Consider the following 24218-nt stretch of genomic DNA (forward strand, 5'->3'; position numbering starts at 1 on the left):
TAAGAATTAAATGACTTACCCAATAAGGCATGCATGAGTCAGTAGCTCTCTTTTAAATATATATTTATTAAAACACAAAACACACATTTCTTGATTAGCCTAGATAAATCACAAAAAACACACTTTTCTTGATTAGCCTATATTCGATATGTTATAAGAAAAAAACACATTCATGAATGCCCTTCGGCATGTCCTACTCGTTAGTCCTACGGGACTGTCACAGCGTTCATTTTTTTTCGGTATATTGCAATTCTTAATCCTGATGCATCGATGGCACATTACTTATCAGCATCTTGCAAGAAGCTTAATTAATAGGCGGTGCAATTATTCGAGAGGGAAGAGATAAAATTTATTGTAGATAGGCTTGAATTTGACGCACAGGGTCGTCACTTCGAAGAATCCAGTTATCAGGATATATATATTGAATCACAGCACAGGAACAATTTTTACCTCGCAGCCTAATCAGTAAAGTTTACCTGAGTTCTTATATTCTTCGTACAAGAACATATTTTCTCCTCCATCTTATGAAAAGGAACATCACCTCGAGTACATTGTTTTACCGTGGACTATGGCGAGAGCTGTGTGTGTGTGTGGCCCGAAGGCCCACACACTCGTTAACACGACGACAGGCAGAAAAAGAAAGACAAAACCAGTCCTTCCAGTTTTTATCCACTGCGATGCACGTGGCAGGGCGCGATAACGATTCAAGAATCGATAAAGCCACCATGTTCACTGTGAGAATTCTGTGTTCTCACACAGGTATGAAAGATTTTGCCTCAAATCACTTGCAAGTACTTATATTCTTTAGCGTTTTAGTTTGCTAAGCCTTGGAATAAGTAACATAATATTCTGTCTCAAACTCATTGTTCAAAATTGATTAAAATTCTCATATACATTTTGGTTACTCTCGTTTTTAAAAACATTACTTGTAAACGTAAACATTGATAAGCTGAGTAGATCCATGTCACACACATACCTTCTCTTGGCCCTTCTTGTTCTCTTCGTCATTTTTTTTCTAGCTAAAGTAAAAATACCTTAAGTAAGAAACTGATGCCTTAAATTTTATTCCCATACATGCCATTCATCTCATAATATTATAAAATTAACATAAAAATAGTTCACAAAATGCAGATCATAAAATTAGATCCTAATAATAAGGCTATTGCATACTTGTATTATTGTAATTTTAAAACTCACAATTTTAAATATATAAAAATAATATGTTACCTGTTTTCCAGAATAAAATTCTAAGACTTAGAATTCCATTTTAAATTGCTGTACAAATCATTGACATCTTCGCTTGCAAACAAAGAAATTAAATTAAACATTTTGATATTTATCAACGTTTTTAAACATTGAGTTAACATTTTTGTGCGTTAACATTTCGTATAAACTTTAAGCGTAAAAGTATAAGAAGAGTAAAAAAAAAAAATAGACCAAAAAGTTTGAAGCCTTTTACAACTGTACGCAAAAACAAGTTTTGCAGTTTAAGAAATTCGGAGCTATTTAATAAAATATAATAAATTTTTTACAAACTGGAATTTTTTGCTTTATAGAAATTGTGTTAAATGTATTATCCTCAATCTCCAATTTTGTGTCCGTTTCTTTTTCATATTGAATTACTTTTCAAATAAAAGAATGCTGACCCTTCCTGTATTATCGTTATGTATTATTTTTGAAAAAGTAATATAGAAAACATTAAGTTAATATAAAAAGTATGGCAATATTTAACACTTTATAGACGTAACATTGTTAGCCTCACTTCACACGCATTTTTCTTCTCCTTGCCTTTTGTAGCTTATAATTTATTAGAATCCAAATATTGTTCTATATTAAGTATAGAACAATATAAAAATATTCATTTAACCATTTAACATTATTGTAATAAGCCAACATCAGTTGAGTAAATAATATTCATAACTCTGAGTGTATTGAGATCAATATTGAATTTGTTAAATGTGTAAAATATGCTCAACATCAGTATAATATTTCTCAGAAAGTATTTCATGATAGTGTAATAAGCTTTAACTTTTAAAGTTAAACAACCTTAAGTGTCAAAACAAACAAATACAAACACCAAGTAAAACCTTAAGTCCCTTAAACTCAATTAAAGTTAACCAACTTCACTTGAAAAAACTTTTAAAGCTTCCAAACTTAAATTTTAAAGTTTACAAATGTTACATTTTGAACTTATAACCAACATTAACCAAAACTAAAACAAATTAATAACTTCAATTACTGATCAAACTGAATAAGTAAGCAATTAACTTCAAGCTTGAAATTCATAAACAATTAATACATAACAATATTAATAAATTCTTCGGATTTCTATCAATGATCTGAAATAAAAAGTTGCACAGAGACAATATCGTTTTTCCATATGGTTTTGTTCGACTGGATATTGTACCTTTTCCAATTACCTTTAAGAAAGTCTTACGGAAATAGTGCCTTTCCTCGATGAAACCTTTGTAAAGTAAGTGGTTTAATTCATCCAGCTAGTAAATGAAAGATCTGCGGTTCGAATTTTAGTGATAGCGTAAAGGATTTGTCCTATTTGACAATAAAATGGTACTAATCTCCACAAATGCAAAGTGAATAAAGTTGGCAATGAAAACTTATTACTTCCTTGTACTTCCTTGTGTTCCTTAAAAATGAAGTATTGTAATCGCGAAAAACTTCAGGCATCATATTTCAACGAAAATATCCATTTAGACCGCTATCGAATGCAATTTAACGATATTTTTGCGTGAACGAAACAAGTAGCCTCAAAACGTTGAAATTTTGTATATAGGATTGCTATAACATGCAGATGTGCACCTCGTATTTTGGTTGCAATCGGCCGCCCTAAACTATACATATATATCCAATCTGCTACTCGGCTCAGAAGTCTCAGTTTCTTTATTCTTATATATTTGTGAATTCCGCACGTTTTACTTTAAAAATGATTGAATTATATTGTTCGTATCTTCTGGTTAAGGTTTTTATGCCTTTAGTAAATCTGCATGCAACAGTTTTAGAATTATCAACAATTTAAAAGTTGTTTAAGTGCCGCTAAGCCTAATTATTTTTGACATGGCGGCCATGTTTGTTTACATTTGAAACAGCAGAGTAGTAGATTTGTTGCCAATCTAGAGAAAGTAAGCTTCGCAATAACAACTTTTATTATTGCGAATTAAATCATGGTTAATCCATTCTGGAATTTATTCGAGGAAATAAGTGCTTAAGATTTACTTCATAATTTTTAATACAGATATTTTGAGTTTTTGTGAATTTTTGCCTTGTCGAGAAGTGAAAACTGAATTAATTGAATTAACTCAATTAATTAATACTGAATCGTCTGTAAAAAACTGTTTCTTTTTGTTTTTGTTGTTGTTTGCTTTATTTTTTTTAATACATCGCTTTAGATTTCACAGTATTTGAATAGAACATGTGGCAAAGATTAGATAATTCTTAAGACGATATAAATTTTGTGCATTCTGAGTTAAAAAGTGAATGAAAATAAAGCTGTTAAGTGAACCTAGTGCCAGAGTGTCGTTATAGTAAACAAATATAGTGAATTTTAAAGAGTGCATTTATTCTATTGTAGATTATGCGCTATCGACGAAGTAAATTTAATTAAATCCAATAAGTTTAAATGAGATGCAAGAAAACAGTGCGTATAATTTAATATTCCGTACAAGGAAGTCATGTGGCGTAAACATCAGATTTTTTAACTACTTATAGTTCTTTCCCATTATAAGAATTGCATTAAAACTCAAAGTATTAAAATAATTGATGAAGCTGCAAAAGCGGACTTGGGAGTTGCTAAGACATTTCCTGTAGAGATGCAAAATGTTTTGTGATCGGTAATGTCGATTTATGATCGAGATCATTGTATTTTTTGAAATCCACAAAGAAGGATTATATTGGAATAAAACTCAAACTATTTTGTACCTAGGTATGAAATATATGGCTTTAGAAATATATTCCTTTTTATTGCAATTATTCTATAAGTGTTTACAAAAATAATTAATTGGGTATATTATTAATTAAATGTGTAAATTATATCGATTGGATACTTTGTTAAAAACATGAAGATTCAAAGTATTATTAGTAATCCAAAGTAAGAAATGCATTTATTGTTTTTAAATTGCTCAGTTTGTTTAAACAGTAACAGACTGATTTAATTTGAAAGATAAATTAAAGATGTTATGTATCACCGAATTTCAGCAATTCATCAATTATTTACCAGAATTCAAATCACAAAATTTAATAGCTTTTGTTTCCTTTAATGGTAATTTTGCTTGCTCTCGTAATGTAAAGTAATGCAACCAGGTATAAACTAGCATAACGGGAGCTTAAAAAATTTAAACTTTATTTCTTACCTTTAAAAACATCCGGGCGTGAAAGCGTTAAAAGCGAAGATTGTTGCTGCATTTGAACTTGAAAAGAAGGGAAATTCATGAAGTGTTGTTGGATTGTTACATACGCTGTTTTTGCAATGCTGTACACAAGTTTTGAGAAGAAATCGATCTGCTTCTTTAAAACTGCTCTTGTTTTAGACAATAGCCTTTCTACTTGGGACCAGTTATTTAGTGAACGGTCGATTGGCAGAGGATTAGTTCTAGGGCCACTGATTATTTGACACTTAGTAACATAAAATGTAGTGACAAAATGAGTAATCAATTCTTTCATTTGTCTTTTTAGTTATTGACTGTGTTTTCTGTATTATTGATTGGAAAGAATTTGAGAAATGTGTGTTTGTGAAGTGACTTCTTAAAAATAGAAGCATAACTTAACTTGAATGGTTATAGATTTTTAAAGAATAAGTCATGGCAGATATCATCAGCATAAATCTCTTTTCGCACAGTTACTACACAGGTTTTGCTGGAGAAAAGCATTTATTACGAGCAGTTAAATGTGAGCAAGATCATATGATAGATTATGATAGGCTGATAAGTTGCCACCAGAAATATAGAAGTTCAAGAGCAGAGCATAAGCAGCGTACAAGGCAGCGTATGAAGTAGATGAGGTGAGGGCCATAAATATTCAAAATGTACCATTTAGAAACGCAATACTGAAGGTCATTAAATGAGTGCGGGAAAAAATTTCCATCCATTCCTTATTTCATATATGCATGCTTCAAAATTGGTGGATTTAATTTATGTATTGCAGTAGCAAAAATGTAAAAATTTTGTTATTAATATTATTTTGTTAATTTTTTATTTTGTTATTAGAGATTAACGATGAATGCGGGCAACACCTGTTAACTCTTATTAAAAGCAGTGTCCTCATTCATAGCAAATGAACTGAGTCCAACCTATTAGAAAAATTAAATATTCATTCTGAATTGAAAAACAAATACTGATGGGGAGTCTTCTCTGGTCAAAGAGTGTAAAATTAACGATGGAGCTATTTTTATATTTACTACAGATATGAATGCTAGGCTGGACGGTTCCTGGACGGAACATTTTACAATGCTCCCGGGTTGTTTGGAAAAATACACACCATTCATTCTGCATTTGTAGTTCTGTAAAACATTAATGTACACCTGAACCTTTATTAATGTTTACTTAATATACATGAAAGGAATAACCTTACAGACTGAGCTTTTTAGGCTGAGATAGGTCTAAAAAATAAAACGCGAAGGAAAGTCATCGACGCAATATTTTTTAAACCGAAGGTGAACGAAGATTTTACAAGAAATACCTAAATTCTGAGAAGAACAGAACTGAATTGTCTAACTAACGTAAATGCATTTAATTACATTTACGTATGCAAAATTTATGCAAAGGCTTTCTAAAACAGTGTTAACATAATCAAATATTAGTGACCTGGGTCTACGCTATACTAGATTGGATTCTGCTGTAATCTAATTTCGGATATGATTTCATTTGGCAGATAACCTTTCAAAAGAAAGGACGTGTTTCCGCTTCATGTTTGGCCCATCATACCTGCAATGAATGAGATTTTTAGACGTTCCAAATGGACGGAGTTGTGGCTAGGTTTCATATGATGACAGGGCTATTGATCAGTATAAAAAAAGATGAAATGACGTTTGCGGACTGAATTTCACAATGTTTGAAGCATTAAGAATTTTCTACCATAAAATTGCAATGTTCGATACTTTTGAAATTGTGCATTTCGCCTATTTGCCCATACTTTGAGGTTTCTCTAACAGAATCTATAATAAGAATCCATGGGGAATTTTAATCCCATAATAGCAGGAAAGACTAATAAAGTCTCTAACCTCTCAGCGCAAAAAGTCTCTATCCGAAATCCAGAGATAGTGTCAAAGATATCGAGAGTTATGGTATTGAAGCAGAAGCGCTTGCGTTTCTTCAGAGATATTTCTCCGTAACTTAATGAACTCAAATCATAACTACAGAGTACAGTATTGTTATTTGCAAGGGATATATTCTTGCTAAATTCTAATGTTTCTCATCACTAAAAACAGCACGATAAGGCAAAGGAGATTTTATTACATTTTAAGCTTATTCTTTGTTACGAAGAAGATCATTGTAATTTGAAAAGAACTAATTTCTCATGTAACATTACTGTGAACCGTTGGATAAAAATAAAGATCTTTTAAGCCATGAAGTATATTTATATATCCTCCTTCAAAGAGATTTTTAAATAATTACTTTGCAAATCAAATACCACACAGGACTGAAATTTATTGTATTTACATTTATTGCCAGAATAGAATTAAAAATTTTTATTGTCAGATATGGAATCAATTATGATACCATAAAAATTTAGTAATACGTGGTTCTTACTTTTATATTTTTATTGTTTCAAAATGCTGCCGATCCATCAATAAAGAATCTTATTTTATTGAATTTAATTATTATTAATTTTTTATTGAAAATTACTAAAGATTTACGTTTGATAATGTAAGAGAAAAGGTAATTTTTTTTACTTAATTAAAATTAAGAAATTTTACTCAAAAATATAGATCTTTGAAATTACTTAGAATTCGTTGCTTAAGTTTCAGAATTATGAATTCATATACTATTGACTATGAAAAGTAACGAAATCCTGTCACAAACCTAAAAACTTGAAAGTACCATTTAAAAAGTTCGATGTTTCAGTTTTATCGAACTCAACGATAAATATTTTGAAAAGAATGGAATTGGATAATAAAGGGAATTACATGCATTTACAAAATGGTATTTATTACCTGCCATGCATTATCAGGGAATAAATCATTTTCTTAACGAGAAAATCGTGACCGAAATTCTTTACAAGATCTATCTATTTGATCCAGTGATCCGCGTTAATTCAAATCATGTATTCTCCTTAGTTATCTTATCTCTTGCAGTTTGACGATTTCCAATACATGACAATGGTTAAGTTCCTTGTCGATACTTCCTTGTTTCCACTTACTTCTTGCTGTTCTATTGTGTCATGTATTGTTTCGGAAATTATAGCCCTCTACCAATCTTTGACAGTTATTAATTTCGAAACGCTTTTGTCCAATTTGGCGCCGCATAATTAAATGAGAGGATGCTTCGCACTTGGCATGTTTCTGAGGAATAATAACTCACGCTACTGGTAAGGAACAAGAAAGTAAACGACTTAAGTTAAAGGCATTCCGTGATCAAAAGAATTGGGATGCTGGCCAAGATGGAATCCATTGGTAAGTTAATGATTCATGCTAATTGTACAACTGAAGCTGAGAATGACTTTTTTCTTTCTAATGGCAATTATTTTAATGCTTTACACCACATATTAGGAATCGGTGAAGAAGAAATGTGACTGTCTCTTTTCATTCTATACGAAACACTCTATGCATCTGAGGATGCAAAAGTGGTCTCTAAATAGACGACACAGTGAATATATGGCTTTCTTTATACTTTTTTAATGTATGCTAGAAGTTTAAGTTTTTTAAGTTTACTGATGAAAGCTGTATTTAAATTTGCTAAAGAATTTTATCTGAATAACAAATCTTGTACACTTGCTTCCTTTTTCCTTTGCAACACATGCGAACTTAATACAGTCATTACGCTAAGAAAGTTTATTTGAATTTTACAATCTTTAATATTTTTCTGCAAAAAAAACTATAAATACCACTTAAAGTGCTTTGATAACTTTAAGTGGTATTCAGTGCTTTGATAACTTAAGAAAATGATCTTCGATGAAATTTACAAAGATTATTAAATTTAACTTTGTGTATATAACATAAAGTTTCTTGATTCTTAAAATTTCAGGAAAAGATTTTTTTAATTAAAACAATTTTTCCCGCTATTTTTCTTATCCACTGTGTACAATTATAATTATATATTTTCATGCATTAAGCCATTAGAAGTTTTTCAGTTTGAATAAATGTTCGAAGTAGCAAGTTTAGATTAAAATATTTTACTTGTATCTTATCTTTCTTGACCTACTAATCTGTAAGCACTTAAGATAATTAATCCTAAATGATTACTTATTAATTTTAAGTTTATTAATATCAAGTTATAACTTTAAATTAAACTAGATGGTAAGTCAAAAAGAATCATCCTATTATTGCTGTTGTTTTCGCGTCTACGATAAAGCCTATTAGTGCCATGGTCAAAGATGAGAATCTGCAAAATGTTATCATCATGGATGTTCTGTTTGTTCTAATCTTTAACAATTAAGCAAGGATGGCCGAACAATCAAAAATAAAATATTAAATATATCAGTATAAAGTAAAATAATCCTGTTACAATATTTATAATAAACAACTTGCATACATTTACTTGTAATACACCAAATCAAACTTTAATTACCTTAGTTTTCCATATGCGAAAACTTTGCTTATCCACTTTCATACATGTAGTTTTAATTGCTATGAGTATAAAGACTGTTTTTGTTCTTTATCTGAAAGTTTCTGGAATGACGTATTTTGTTATGCTGCAGATTTTCCTAATTATCCAAGTTATGTATCTTATGTTATGTATCTTATTACATAAGGATTCAAATGACTTTTCAAAGCATATTCCAGGAGAAAGCTGCACTACAGTAGTATCCAGATATCTGCACTTACTTGAACGGACTACTGACAAAGCGTTAGACTGGTCGGAAAGGAGCAAAAAAGAGTGCGTTCCTGACTTCACCTGTAAATTCGTCATTTACATGGATATGAAAGAAATACTGTTTCTCTGCCTACATTTCCATCCGATCTTGATGAATTCAAAACATGTACTATAAATAAAATATAATAATTCAAATATATAACTAATTATATAAATATTCAAATATACAATTATGGTAATAATAATTCAAATACATAACAATTCAAAATACGCCATAGCATGAATCCCATTGGATATGTTTCAACATGTGGAAACTGAAATAAGCTAGAGACCAAACGTAGACTTTGGAGAAAGGAACTTATTGAACAGTATCTGCAATGTGTGGCAAGAAATTTGGGTAATTAAAATGTCATGTATCACAGGTAAATATATATCAATTAAATGGTTTGCTATAATCATTAATTCTATAATCATGACTTACTCTATATTTGATTTGCATTATTCTCTATTCTAATGCCTTGGAATTATTTTCACATGCTACATGTTTGATTCAGAAAACTTGACACAAAGATGAAACACGAAAAAGTATCCCAATCAATCAAAAATATAAAGCCTTAATGTGCAGCCAATAATTTGTTAAGTTAATAAACTCTAAGTTATTAGAGTTTCACTTACTGTCGCCCTGTACGGTTGCGTTTGAAGAACTAGAAATCTAGGACATGGTTTCAATTCCTTTGTATGACTTTTTGGCTGTACATATATTGCCTTCCTCCTCATTGCAGATGTAATATTGATCATCACCTGCGCTACATCCCAGAAAATACTCTTAGTGATGAGAGTTTACGTAACAGATGATGAGACATGTGAGATACAATCATACGATCTGATGAGAAACTATTACATAATAATGATTCCCAAGAAGTGCTTAATCAGCCCATATCTCAGTAAACGATTTCATTCGCTGGAAAAACACATAAGTTAATCGTTTTGTTGGGATTTAATCTTACTGAATCTTTTCCATTACTGTTTTATAAAGTAGAACAGCGTGCTAAGCTATCCTTGAAACGTGTTATCAATATACATAATTTAATCTACTGTAATCTGTTTTTTTTCTCTTATCTACCTACTTATCTTAATTCTTGATATGTTTTGATCTGTGCTTCCAGTAGTCCTCTTAAGGAAGCTAAATTTTTTATTTAGGTATCATTAAAGAGGTTTTTTTTTTTTTTTTTTTTTTTTTTTTTTTTTGTAACCGAAAAATCTCGTAACGTTATAGTGTGGTTCTCTAACTTTCTCATTTAAATTTCCTTTTTGTGCATGCTAGGGATCTTTTCTATTTATTAGGAGCTGGAAATACCAGTGTATTTGAGATTAATGAAAGCACGAATGTACTTAAATTTATATTGCCAAATTTCTTTACCTTATTTTTGTCTTCAAAGCATATATTTTATTCTCATAAGAATTGAATTAACTGAAATTCGTAGATCTTGCAAAACATGGATGACTTCCATTCCTGGACTTCCCAAAAGTGGAATTCATAATTATTATTCTACATAATTATTTCATTATAGATCCTTGAATTTCCTTCTAGCAAGTATGTTAACTTTTGCCAAAGTTTTTTTGACAATGTAACGCTGACACCATACTGATTAAATATGCATTTAAATTAAAAAAAAAATAGTTCCTGCAAGATATTTCTTTCTTCAACATCTTTATGTCAATATTCATTACGAATATAAAATCGGAATCTACTATTCTTAATATTCTGTTGTTTGAAAAACAATCCTTATAATTTTAGAGTCACTACTTATGTTCTTTAAAGCTTCACTAAGTAAGTAAGAGCTTATTTAAAATGTGGTTCTCCTTGATTTCCTATTCGCTTGTATTTCATGAGTAGTAATTAGTAAGAATCCGTATCTGCTTAAACATTTCCTTGTTTTAAGAAATCAATTTCTGGAAGACCTAAATTAGACGTCCGAAAAGTGTCTTTGGTAGCGAAAAAGCGTCTTTTGGAGTTTGATGAGTACTCAGTTCTTTTTATATGGATTATAATAGGACTGTAGAGAAAACTTCTGAATTATTCATATAAGTTTCAAGGGAAATTTCTTCTAACGTCATTTCAAAGTGCCCGGTTACCAAATCTTGTTAAAAATGCTTTTAATGCCTAATGGAATTGAAGCGTTGGGAAGAATATTTTTTGTACTTTTAGTAATGGAGCTGAGGACTTTAATTACACTAATAGTTTATTTTCGAACAAAGCTACTAAAAGAGAACACTGACTTCAGAAAACGAAAAAAAATATTTTCGCCAGACTTCTTCAGGGATATTTATTTTAACGCGCAAGAAACTAGGCAGGTGAAATTATAAGATGTTTTCTCTCTCCTTACAGCATGTCTTTGTGGTGTAGTAGTAGCACACTCCCCATATATTCAAGAGGTCCAAGTTAGAGCTCCGGCGAGGGCACTGCCCATTTTTTCACGTCTCTTGCATCTGCTAGTCCTGAGTCTACTAATTTTTCTATAAAATAATGCTGTTTAAAGTTTTATTTAAAATTTCATCCTAGAATAAAAAAAGCGAGATACTTAACTATATAGCATTTATATAATGCATCTATAGCATTTTAGGACTATATTTGTTGTAAATCGAAATTTGGAGAAAGCAGCATTCATAATTCTGAATTTTTAAAGAAATAAGTTTTATGAATCTCTTCATTACTTGGCACGTTGATACATCTGCTTTATTCCTTCGTAAAGCTCATTTTTTAGAGTTTTGATTCAATCTCTGGTTACGGTTTCTAAATCTCTTCTGAGTTATTATAGCAATGATTATTTGACGTGAAACTGCACATTAGGGATGAGAAACTAGTCTGTGAATATTAAATCTGGTGAATATAAGAAGAGTTATTGAGAACAAATTTATTTCTCATAAATTGGTTAATGAGAGTAAAGTTTCTTCTTTCATTCCATTCCATACTGAGATGAATTTCATCTTCCTGTAATTTATTCAAACGCACAAAAATATGACTATTCCATCCTAAAAAAACTTTGTAATTGTAATTCATACAATTGTTTAAAATTTAGTCCTTAGACCATTCTAATATTGCCATTCTGACAAACCATAACTCTTTTATTGTTTCCGAAAAATCCCTTTAATTTAATTTAAATTCTCAGAACTGTACAGTGGGTATAGATTGGCGTGTTATCATGCACGAAGAATTGCTTATTTGAAGAGGATTTTAAGACTTAATGCCAATGAATCTCTTCTATTCAATAGTTTATAAATCACGTCTTCATGAAATATGGATCTGACTGTATACCCTTCAGGAACGCATTCGTTGAGAACTATTTCTTTCCAGCCAAAAAATGTTTACCAACATGGTGTTTACTGGGAATTTCTTAAACTAAGATTCTATTATCGAGCTGCATTTTTCCAGTTCAAGCAGAGATCTGTCGGTTTAGCTGAGGAGCACAAAGTATCCAATTGAATCTCCAATTACAATATGTTTGCAAACATCGGGATTAATGTCTGCAGTTTGGATCAAATCCTGACATGCACTGATTCGATCTTTTCTTCGTTTGTAGTCAAGGCGGCAGGGAAGAAACTAAAGACAATATTTTTTCAAGAATCTTCTTTAAGAGTTCTGAAAGCAGTGTTTTTACCAGTGTTAAGCTCATTAGCCTCGAAGGAACAAGACGCGGGTTTTAGAAATACTTGGTGAACGTTTCTAACGTTCTTTTCCTTTTGGGACTAATGTAGGGCTTCCATTCATATGTTCATCAGTAATACCTTCGTGTCCGTGAAGCTTTTGTACCAATAAAAAACACTGAATCATGTTGTTGCTTTACACAATATTTCAAATGTGTCTGTTGATGTTTCGTCTGTGTTACAGCAAAATATTATTTTAATTCTTTGCTGTGCTGTGGAAACCATGACAGGAGTTCTTTACAGGGTAAAAAAAGCAGCATAGATAGGCATAGCCGGCATAAAAAGCAGCATAGGTTAGCAGCATAGAAAATTATGTTCGTAAGCAAACGGCATTTAAGAAAAGCAAGTTAAGATGCCTTTGTAATAAATGCTAGCAATTTTCTTTGACAGATTTACTGAAATTTGTTGAACAAATTGAAACTAAATCATTACAGGCAAACGATGTGTGAAGTGTTTTAACTGAGAATAACATGTATTCTGATGCTAATAAATGGTATAAGAAACATGCTGATTTCTCAAGTATTTTCCTATATTTTCCAGAGAAAAGAGGAAATTGTTTCCTTTTCTGGGTTACACAGAATCTGCAATTAGATAACTAACTGATTCAGCTAAAAAAGGAAAAAAAAACATTAAATGTTCGAAATTAGAAGTTTTTATTAAAAACTGAAAATCGATTGGACACTGTAATTAGGTTCCATAACTATGTTTTTGTGCTTGCTGCTTTAATTAATCTGAAGATATGCTCTTCCCATAAAAATATAAATTTCGTTTACCTTTTCCGCTAAAGAGACAAAAAATGGAAGAGAATCTTTTGATCTGGAGAATTTTCCTTTCATGAACAAGATTACATCTGAAATGCAATGATTAATCCACAAATCTATATTGATTAAATGTTTACTTTTTGCATGATACTTTTAAGTCTTCATATTAATTACTTCGCAAAAAATATTTGCATCATGATTAGGATTATATATTAAAAATAATAGTCTAAGGCACGGAAAGTTAATTTGCAAGTGGGTGACCAATTTACGTTGAAAATAATGATATTAAAATAATTATTCTATAATTTTATTCGTATAATTTGAAACAGTGTGTAGCAAGCAGTGTGGAAGTGAATTGCTTATTCATGTTTAGAAACTATAGTAAAATATTCACTGTGGGTAAACACATAACAAAAAAGTATGTAGTTAAACTTGTAGAGACATTAGGTATTTTTTGGAAGCAGGCAAGATGAAAAATGAGCAATCGTCTTTGCCGGGAATCGAACCACGGACCTCTGGAATACCAGCCCAGCGTGCAGAACCACTACAACACGAAGGCACTCTAGGAAGGCGGGAGAAATACCTTATATACTCCCCCTTCTAAAGGGCGACTGGGGTGTTCAGGGGACCCAATCACCAAATCCTGGGCGAGGAGAAATCCTCATCCAACACCCCTTTAGTTCTGGCGCCACTGTCGAGACATTAGGTTATTTCGAGGCCGGAGAGATGAAAAATTAGCAACCGCCTTCGCCGGGAAAAGCAGCCCAACGTGCAGAACCATTACACCACGAAGGCACGCTAGGAAGGCAGGAGAAATACCTTATATACTCCCCCTTTTAAAGGGTGACTTTTACTGCCCAACTTTTTTAGGGGACCCAACTGCCAAATCCTGGGCGAGGAGAACCATCATTCAACACCTTTTAGTTAAGGCGCCACTGTAGAGACATTAGGATAATTGGAAAAGCCGGAGAGATGAAAAATTAGCAACCGCTTTCGCCGGGAATAGAACCACGGATCTCTGGAATACCGGCCTAGCGTGCAGAATCACTACACCAACCACATTAAAAAAATTACACTCTTCATATCTCTGCACCATTAAGATATAAAAAGCATATACAAAGCAAGTTACACATTTATCTACGTTTTACTCGTGGTGACAGTATTATTCCTATGGAAGTTAGATAAAATACTGACATTTAAGTTACTGAATCTGAAAAAAAATATATATATATATATACATATAATATACTAACCAGTATACAACAATACTAACCAGATTTCGCTTTATTGTTGTTATTAATGGGGTAATAGGGAAATACTACCGCATTTATTATCGATGCAGCTCCAGGGATGCTACTGCAAAGCTTTCCATTAGATTATCTTCTCTCAATGTTTCTTCCTGTTAAACGCCGGTTCTCCACTTTCCACAATGGATGCCAATAACACTTGACTAAAATTACATCTTGATAGTTTTATGACCTCACAATCATTCTCGTGTGCAACTGTCCAATTTACAATAATAACTAATTACTTGCTAATATTCCTCCTCTTTTTGATCCATGATGCAAGATCAGACAAGTGACTCTTATGTAAAAGGAAAAAATTCCTGTTCAAGAAAATTTGCAAGTTTCTTCTATAATGTGTCTAATGCTCTATAACTGCTATTTCAAATGTATAATTATATTTCTCACTTATGAAGTATTTTATGATTAAGATGATATTTTTGCAACTCAAAACCATTTGTCTCTTTCATAAAACTATGTGCTAGGGTTTCTTGGCTGTCATTCGGAATTAATCGTTGAAGAGAAAAACTCGACCTTTGTTGAAACCCACAATTATTATTAATGCTGTTGGAAAAAAATCAGTGTAATCTTCGATGAAATGCAATCACGGTTTTGAAAATTCATATTGTTATGTTTTTCATTCATATTGTTATGTTAAATGAAAAAATGGTGCGTTTTCAATAAATTTACCCGACAGTATGTTTTGTTAAAGGAATGATTTGTTCAATAGAATCATCGCCTTCTGTTGCCACAGCAGAATATATTACTTTATCCAGCTTTATCTGTTTCTTCAGAACTTAGGCATAAAAACGATTTCATTAGTTTCTCATAGTCGAGATTCTGAACTACAGCCAGTCCAATCTTATATTATATTATAAAAATATTTTCATATGCAAATATAGTTTAGCAAATATGCAAAGAAAAGGCTTTTCTTTCATTCTTTTGGCACATTTATATAAATGAAATTTTCAAAAAGATAATCCTTTAGAGGTTCGAAATCTTATTCATAAAGTATACAGAAATAAGAATTTACGCCACTGCGTTTCTGTTGCAAACAATGCGTTCATTTTTTTTCCATAAAGCACTTTTTTTATTATTTTGCAGTCTAATTTTTTGGCGGAAATACATTCCATTAAGGGATATTTCTTTCCGTAAACAGACTTAAGACGTGTCCCGATAATTGATTTATCTTGCATTTCTCAGACAAGAAATTCCTTAACAAAGGTGGTTGAAACGACTTTGTCCCTCGAGAAGGGATCCTCGAAGCTGATGAGATCTAAACAATAGGTTGTCATGGCAACTACCGCATTTTTTCTCTAATATTATGAAATAAAAAAATTTTTTTTTTCTATGTGGGATACCTAAAGCGTTATTTTGAAAGCATCGAAAAAAATTTGAGAACTGAAAAAGCCGCTAAGGGTTAAATTACAAAGGTTTCCGCATCAACCCTCCCGATATAAGCACTTTAATTATTGAGTTGCGATCGAAATTTCATCATGCTTATGGTGGTGTTCTGCGGCTTGTTATTTGTAGTGTTTCTTTTAAAGATAATAGGGTAAAGAAAAAAACTCGCTAAAGATAAGTTTCTTAAGTTTATTTAGACTTGCAAAAATACAAAGGATTTGCAGAACTAATCAACAGATTTTTTTTAGTACGTCGGTTTCAAGCCTTTCGAATTTAGATACGAGCTGCGAATTTAAAATAACAATATGAAACAGTATAATAGTTTCTCAATTTTTCTGTAATTTAACAATGCATAATATTATTGGTAAAACATTGAAATTACAAAGAATATTCTCATATATTTTTATTACTTTGCAAAAGTAGTTGTTAAGTAAGAATACAGAAGACAGTGAAAATATAAAGAAAGCGAAAAAGGGAATTTAGAAACAGGAAAACATGAAACAGCTAGTACTTTGAAATGATTTAGCTAATACTGAAGAATGAATTAGAATTTTTCTTAGCAAGACAATTTGGAAAGTCATTTTTGCCTTTACCGGAAGTGTACGAGTACTTGAATGCTTGCCAGTTGCAAATGCTAGTCTACTTCACAATTAAAGTTGTTGTTTCATTAAAATTTGGAATTAAGAAGAGAAATGATTTTTCACTAAGTTCCCTAACCTAAGCACTCTTTTATATTTCTGGAGCCCACCAGCGGCCGAGCGGTAAAGTCGCTGAACACTGGTAGTTCGGTCCGAGGTTCGAATACCGCGAACGGGCTGGCTGCATGGGCGTTTTCGTGGTTTTCGCCATGTGTAACGTGTATACGAGCCAGTTTCCCTTAGAAAGTCCTCCACGAAGGCATCCCTCCTCTTAGGCAGATAGCCCTCGAGGCTTTGCCATAATTACACACACACACACCCACACTTTTATATTTCTGCGTTTTCTTCAGGGGCATACTTCATATTACAGCTCGTCAACTGATTTTCAAAAGGAAGCAGCAGTGATTATTATTTTCTTATAAAGTTTCTTATATTTATAAAGTTCTTCTCTTCGGAGGAGGGGGTTTGAGAAAACACATGTGCCAAAAAAGATTTTCGCATTTGGCGAGAGAGGCAGATTTTAACCATCATAAGAGTCAAAAATCTGTTTGAGTTAATCTTAATTAAGTTAATCAAATTTAAGTTATTCTTAAAGCTAGGCTTATCAGACGTTTCGCTTCGTCCAGAGCCGTCCTGTTTTGATGAGATGGTCCCTGCGTTCAGGCTAGTTTTTTATTTTGTTTCTGTTAATTGATAAATTATTAAAAAAGCCAAATGTAAAAGAAATAAAAATAATGTAGCCTTCGGGAAAACGGCAATTTAGCAATTTAAATATCCCCTCTCTTACATTCACTATTGCCCATCTAAATCTTTTATGTGTAGATGTAAGCCATTTTAATGTTGAATAGATGTTTTCCATTAAAGTTATAGCATGGGGCCTATAGGGGGAATTTAGAAGTTTTATTTTTAAAAGCAGCTATTTTTTTTAGAATTTATAATAGCATGTAATTCATGAGACCCGGATATTTTAATGTTATTTTTAGATAATTTCTTTCAATTAGTGTTGGTAACACTGGAAATTACACTGGTGCTTGTTGAGTGGAAACTGCGAGTCATTATTTGTGATTATTTTGTATTGTATATTAAATTAATTTAATTTATGAAATTTCAAAAAGAAAATGTTGTTTTACTGATGAATTAAAAAAGGATTATCATTTTCTGAAAGAAGTTTATGATCGTGCAGACAAAATAAAATATGAACTAAGTTTTTAAGAATTTTTAAAGAACGTTCACACAAGTGATAAATAACTTAAAATAACTTAAAATAACTTAAAATCAGAAAAGCAGCAGCCTTGGGTTTGACATAGATTATAATCAAGAATATAGAGATTTCAAGGGCAAACAGTGCAAATCCCTCTTCTTCAGGAGTAAAGAAATCTGCAAGAGGGGAAGCCACGGCTATAGTTATACTCAAAAGCAGCAAAAGTCGACTGGAATAGTAACGGAACTTAAAAAATTATTAGAAGTTATTAAAAGGAAAATTAAGTTAATAGAATTCCGAAAGGAGTTAAGAAGAACCTAAGAAGAACAGGATTGGAATTAAAGTCATTAATTGAACAAGATAAATGTGGAAAGCTTCAAAAAAGTCCAATTCACCAAAGCGAAAAACTTTTCGGATAATTTTTGCAGGCTCAAAGTCAAAATCATGACTAAATTTCCAACTATGCTTAGCTATCGAAGATTTATTAATTTCGCCTTTTCGGACATAAAAATTCGTGTTCCTTGATGCAAATCTTTAACTATGTTTTAATTTGGTCAATATATCTCTAATCACACTGAAAAAATATGCTATAAATTCCCCAGGATTTAAAGCAAAACATCTGGCTTTAATTTCTTGAAAAGAGATTTCTTGAAATTAGAACCAAAATCTTTCCAGATTTTAAACGCCCACAGCTTTTCAACTCAAAGTTCTTTCAAATGATAGTTCTGCTATTTAAAAAAAACTGTTTTCGTTTGAAAAGTTCTGAAATCAAACCTTGAACGCTAGAATAGAATTCTTCGAGCTGTGACCCGTTGGGCCTTTTCGATGAGTTAAAAACTAAACTGTCAATGTAACTGTCTAAAATTATTTGTTTTATTTTATTTTTTCCACAGAGAAGCTGGCGAGATGTTTGATATCTATCTCGCCCAATTCTGCTTTTTTTCGAGAGCCAAGTTATTTTAAGCACCTGAGTGTTGGCCTTCTTGACTAAAATAAACATAAAAAACACTCCCAAGACTTTCTCATGCTTTTATAGTTTCTTATTTAACTTAATACTCAGAGCTGTAGAGGAGAGTGTGAGGGCTATCTGCCTAAGGGGAGGGATGCCTTCGTGGAGAACTTTCTAAGGGAAACTGGCTCGTATACACGTTACACATGGGGAAAATCACGAAAACGCCCATGCAGCTAGCCCGTTCGCGGGATTCGAACCTCGGACCGAACTACCAGTGTTCAGCGACTTTACCGCTCGGCCGCTCTGTAGAGGAGAGAGCGGAAATGACGTGAATGGAGTTCTGTTTCTTCAAATTTTGCAATTATTTGGCAAAGGAAGAGGTGGATGTAACTATCGTTAGGGGTTGACGGTAAAACAAAGTTGATTTAAGCTAAGGTACTTAAGATGTTACTGCCTTCATGGTATAACTGAAAGCACAATCGACGCGTAATCAGAAGGTCCAGAGTTCGAATCCTGGCGAGTTCATTGTATATCTTTTTAGTTTCCAGCATCGATAAACCTAATGACTCCACAAGGTTACTCATAACCGCTTTAGATTCTGAGGTTCAGAACTGTTTTTTTTTTACTTCAAATGAGCGTGCAATGGCAAGCGGTTATAATTAAAAAAAAAGAAAAGAAAAGAAAATGGTGAAAGAAAGTGAAAGAGTTTTTTTTTTCAAGAAAAGTTTTCACCTTTTTTAGTTTTCGTTGAGAGCAAGAGTAGGGTAGTTTGTCCTATTTGCAATAATGTTGTCCTATTTGTAGCTGTAACGAAAGACTATAACACCAAGAAACATTATGATACTATACACATTAAGAAGTATTCTGACTGGAGGAACATTTTAGAAGCAGTAAAGTCAGCGAATTAAAACAAAAGCTAAATTTTCGGCAGTCGTTTTTCTTCAGAGCAAAGACAGAGTTCAAAATAGCGTTCGTGTTAAGTTACGCAATGGCGTGTGACAGGTGACGGAGGGCTTGGACGCCTGCTGTTTAACATAGGTATACAGGCGTGTGTCCCACGCGCTCCCCTATTTAGGAACACTTAACTCCCTGGGGCCCCGTGAGGCTGCCTCGGGAGTTTATAATACAGATCTAAAGATCAATATATGGCGAAACATGGGCTGAGGATTATTGTTTGACAATGGTTACGTGACAATAGCTTTGTGGGTGTGCATGGCCATTGGAATAACACAGATACATAAAAATATACAAAACAAAGACACGAATAGATACATGTACAGACAGAAACAAACAAATACTAACAGATACGAACATAAAGATGCATTGATATTAAGAAAAATATGAAGAGGGACACATATGTAAAATAGTAATACAAAAGTAAAATGCTAAAATACAGAATGGGGTTAAGGGAGTCATATGTGTATTGCTGGTAGCCTTGTGGTTGTAAGTGTGCTGTGAGTACTTAAACACAAAGATGAAGCAATGAGTGCCGGATGTAGAGTTATGGTGCCAGGAATTAGTGTTAGAGTTCACTAAAAGCACAGTCTGCACTATAGTTCAAATTTGCGAGAGTTCAGACTACTCTAAAGTTTAGTGTACACTGTGATGCTAATAGCACTAAATTTGGAGTTTGGCACAGTTACTATGTTTTAACACAATTGCTATAGGTTGGTACAGCTGCTACAGCGCAGACACTATGTTAGGCACAGTAATTTGAGTACACAGTCACACTGGTTGCACAGTTTCTATGACAGTGCACATTTTAAGAGAGTTATCTAAGTCACGGTGTAGGTGCTGATGGTCACTGATGTGTACACTAGTGCTTAAGCATAGTCGGATTTAGTGCACGATGTATACTTGTGGTGTACCATGCATTGCAGTAGGTTGGAAGGTGATGTTAGGCATTCGCGGGGCAATGGGCCAAGACATCTGTTCATCGCAATAGACCAAGACCCATACAGCAACTCTTTCAACATGATCATCTTCCGTCTCACCTGCCGACTATCCAACCTTATCAAAAGCTTAACACTGAGGGGCCACCCCCAAAAGTTTTTAAACAAAAGGTCTCTACCACCGCCTTCAATTTTATGTGCATACATCAATCTTCTTTAGTACTTACCTTACCGGTGTGCTAACAGAGTACCAACTGTTACGCAATAGCAGAAAAACATTGCTTTCGTTGATGGATAGGTTGTAAAAGAATGTTTACAGTGTGTAATTAATGTCCTTTGCCTATCATAGGCTAAAGCGTTTTTGAACATTAGGTTGTCTGGTGGAACAATAGCGAGACGCGTGGAGGATCTAGCAGCAGATATATGCAGTGCATTAAAATCCAAATGCAAAGGCTTTGTGCTTAATTCTGAAGCGATGGATGAATCAGCAGATACTACATCTACTACACAGGTATTTTATTCGTTGCGTTGACAGAAACTTTGTGATTGTAGCAGATTTGTTCAGAAGCAGATTTTCGGACATTCATGAAAATAAAATATTCATCAGAATGTTCTGCTCACCATTCTCGGTAGACTTTGAAAACGTTCTACATGAACATTAATTAGAGTCTGTAATGTGACTCTTTAGTAAAATGTAATTTTCTTGAAAATACCTCATTAATTGGTTTTATTTGAAGCATATGTCCTACGACCAGTAACCAGGAATACGTAAACATCCATTTTGCATGCCTTCTATCACTGGTAGTATCTACACACTTTGTGAACAGTCATTTAGTAAAATGAAGAACATAAAATCAAAATTAAGAACACATCTAGCATATCAACATTTGGAAGCTACTTTACGAATCCCAACAACACAGATTCTAACGGATATCGAAGCTTTCTTAAAGCAAAAACAACGCCAAGTTTCTCATTAAGACTGAAAGGGCTCCGCCAGTAATGGAGTTTTTAATAGTCAATGGTTATTATAACATCGATATGCACTACATAATCACTATCTTTTCCTTTCATAATTAAAAGAGGTACAATGTATATTCATTCGACGTTTTCGAACAGAGAATACAATATATTAAATATTATAAAAATTGGTAAACTTAAATTAATCTCTCCTTAAAATTAATTGCATTCTTATAAACATTCCTCCCTTTTATAAATTTTCTGCCTATGCTACTTACTTGACAAAAGTGTGGCTTGCGGACAATCCTGAATTTATTGATATGTCCTCGGGCGTGAAAGTTTAACGACCTCTACTCTAGAAATTAAAACAAAATCTAAAAGCTTTCAGATTTTATACTACGACCAAGGAGGCGTTTCTTTTCATTTACACACACGCACACGTTTCGAGAGCATTTGTACAATGTCCCTTTGAGTTAAAAATAGCATTTGTTTAGAATTTTCGATAGATAGTCTCGTGCGCTGGAGATAAAAATATTTTCTTCCGTACTGTGTTGCTATTGCTCGCTTTGAAATCAGTGAGTTTCATCAGTGAGTTTAAAAATTCATTAAAAGTTTTCAAAATATAGCACAGACAATGAAATAAATTTCGAATTTCATTTCCAAGTGCCCATATTCGGTTAGAGGGCTACGTTATTCAAAATTTGATGCCTCTGGGTACCGTTGCTTTTTCATAATGCAAGAAACCTAATACGGTAATGAATATTCTTTATTATTTACTTTCTTTAAATATAATACAGAGCTATAATATATGGTGGCAACAATTTGGAAAATGAAACGGACATTTATAGTGAACTAACGCAAAATGCTGTTTCGAGACAAATAGCCTTTCAGAGCTAATGCCCCTTTGGGCTGAAAAGTATTTTTACAGCGCTCGTTTTACGATTTTGGGGTACATCATACCGCGACTTTCATTTTAGAAGCAGGTTGATGAAACAACTGACGCAGATAATGATAATTAAGTTTACCTTTTTTCTCATTCTAGGAAACTATAAATGTGTATAATAGATTTCTTCATAATATTATTATTCTTTTTATATATGGAAGGGTAGTTTAGTAGATAGCCCACATACTAAATATATGTACTATCTACATATAAAAAAGATAATTATGATTATTGAATATTATGTTTGAGTTTGAATAAAATATTCTGCAGCTCGATAGATTTTTCGTGATTATATAATTTTAATCAATGTTTGCTTTAAACTCAAATTTTAATTATGCGTATACCTTTCCATAAGTATGATAAAAATAACATTAAACTATGCAATTCGGAAAATGAGAATTGCCGTCTTTCATCTTAATTCTTGAAAAGAAAGTTCCGTCATAATCAAATTTTGAGAATCTACACCCAAATCACAGACTAGCACTCCTGAATTCAAATGCAAAGAAACATGAGAATACCTTATTTGAATTTTCATTTTTGATTTGAAATAATAAAGTAGTACGTTACATGTAAGATGTAAAAAGCAGCGAAAACTCCAAAGGAGACTAGAAATTAATACGTAGTCTCCAAAAGAACAAATATCCAAATTATATTAGAAATACTTTCGAAGGTAAAATTTTTAACTTAAAACATAACAAAGTTGGCTTTCTTTAACTACTGTCGCATTCTGAATAAACATTTTGTGATTTTGAGCAATATTTTAGACCTCAGCATATGCCAAATATGTAATTCGATGAAACTTACTTTATAATAAAAAGAATAGAGCTATTTTATGAATAATTTATAAACTGAGAAGAAGGAATATAACGAAAACCGAAGTTTTAGTTTACATATATTAGATACTTCTGTAACTGAAAAGTTACTTTAAGCATAAAGAATACGCAATCGTAATAAATAAAAAATCCAACTACTATAAAGGAGTCTTAAGATCATTAGAATGCAAATAAATATTAAATATACACGAAGATGCATTTTCTATGAATTCAGATTTCGTGTTTCATTTTTATAGGAATGCCATTAAAAAGGACTTTAATGCATTTCCATATTCGATTCATATTTCATATTTTTAGTCTAGTATTTGGTAAAGATAAGGTTTAATTTTATACATTTGACAAACGCTATGCCTTTCAGAATGCATTTTGAATTGAATTCATATATTTACTCTTTTTTGTTTAACATTTATTACTACCTCATAGCTTAAATAGGAGAACGTTAAAATAAAATTCATAAAAGCATTAGAAGGCTGCATTTAAGGTTATTTAAAATAGAAAATCTTTATTTATCAGTAAAAGCATAATGCTTGGCAGAGAAATATGGTATCAGGAGATTTTGTAGCCCTGCTTAAAAAATGTTTTTATAAATGAATACTTACAAGCTAATACATTAACAGGAATAAATCAAAACTCATCGCTCATCACTGAGAAGTAGCCCACCGTGAATT

This window comes from Stegodyphus dumicola, chromosome 6 (assembly GCF_044657685.1).
Source record: "Stegodyphus dumicola isolate Sdum_Otavi_A_Nest chromosome 6, ASM4465768v1".
Classification (NCBI taxonomy): domain Eukaryota; kingdom Metazoa; phylum Arthropoda; class Arachnida; order Araneae; family Eresidae; genus Stegodyphus; species Stegodyphus dumicola.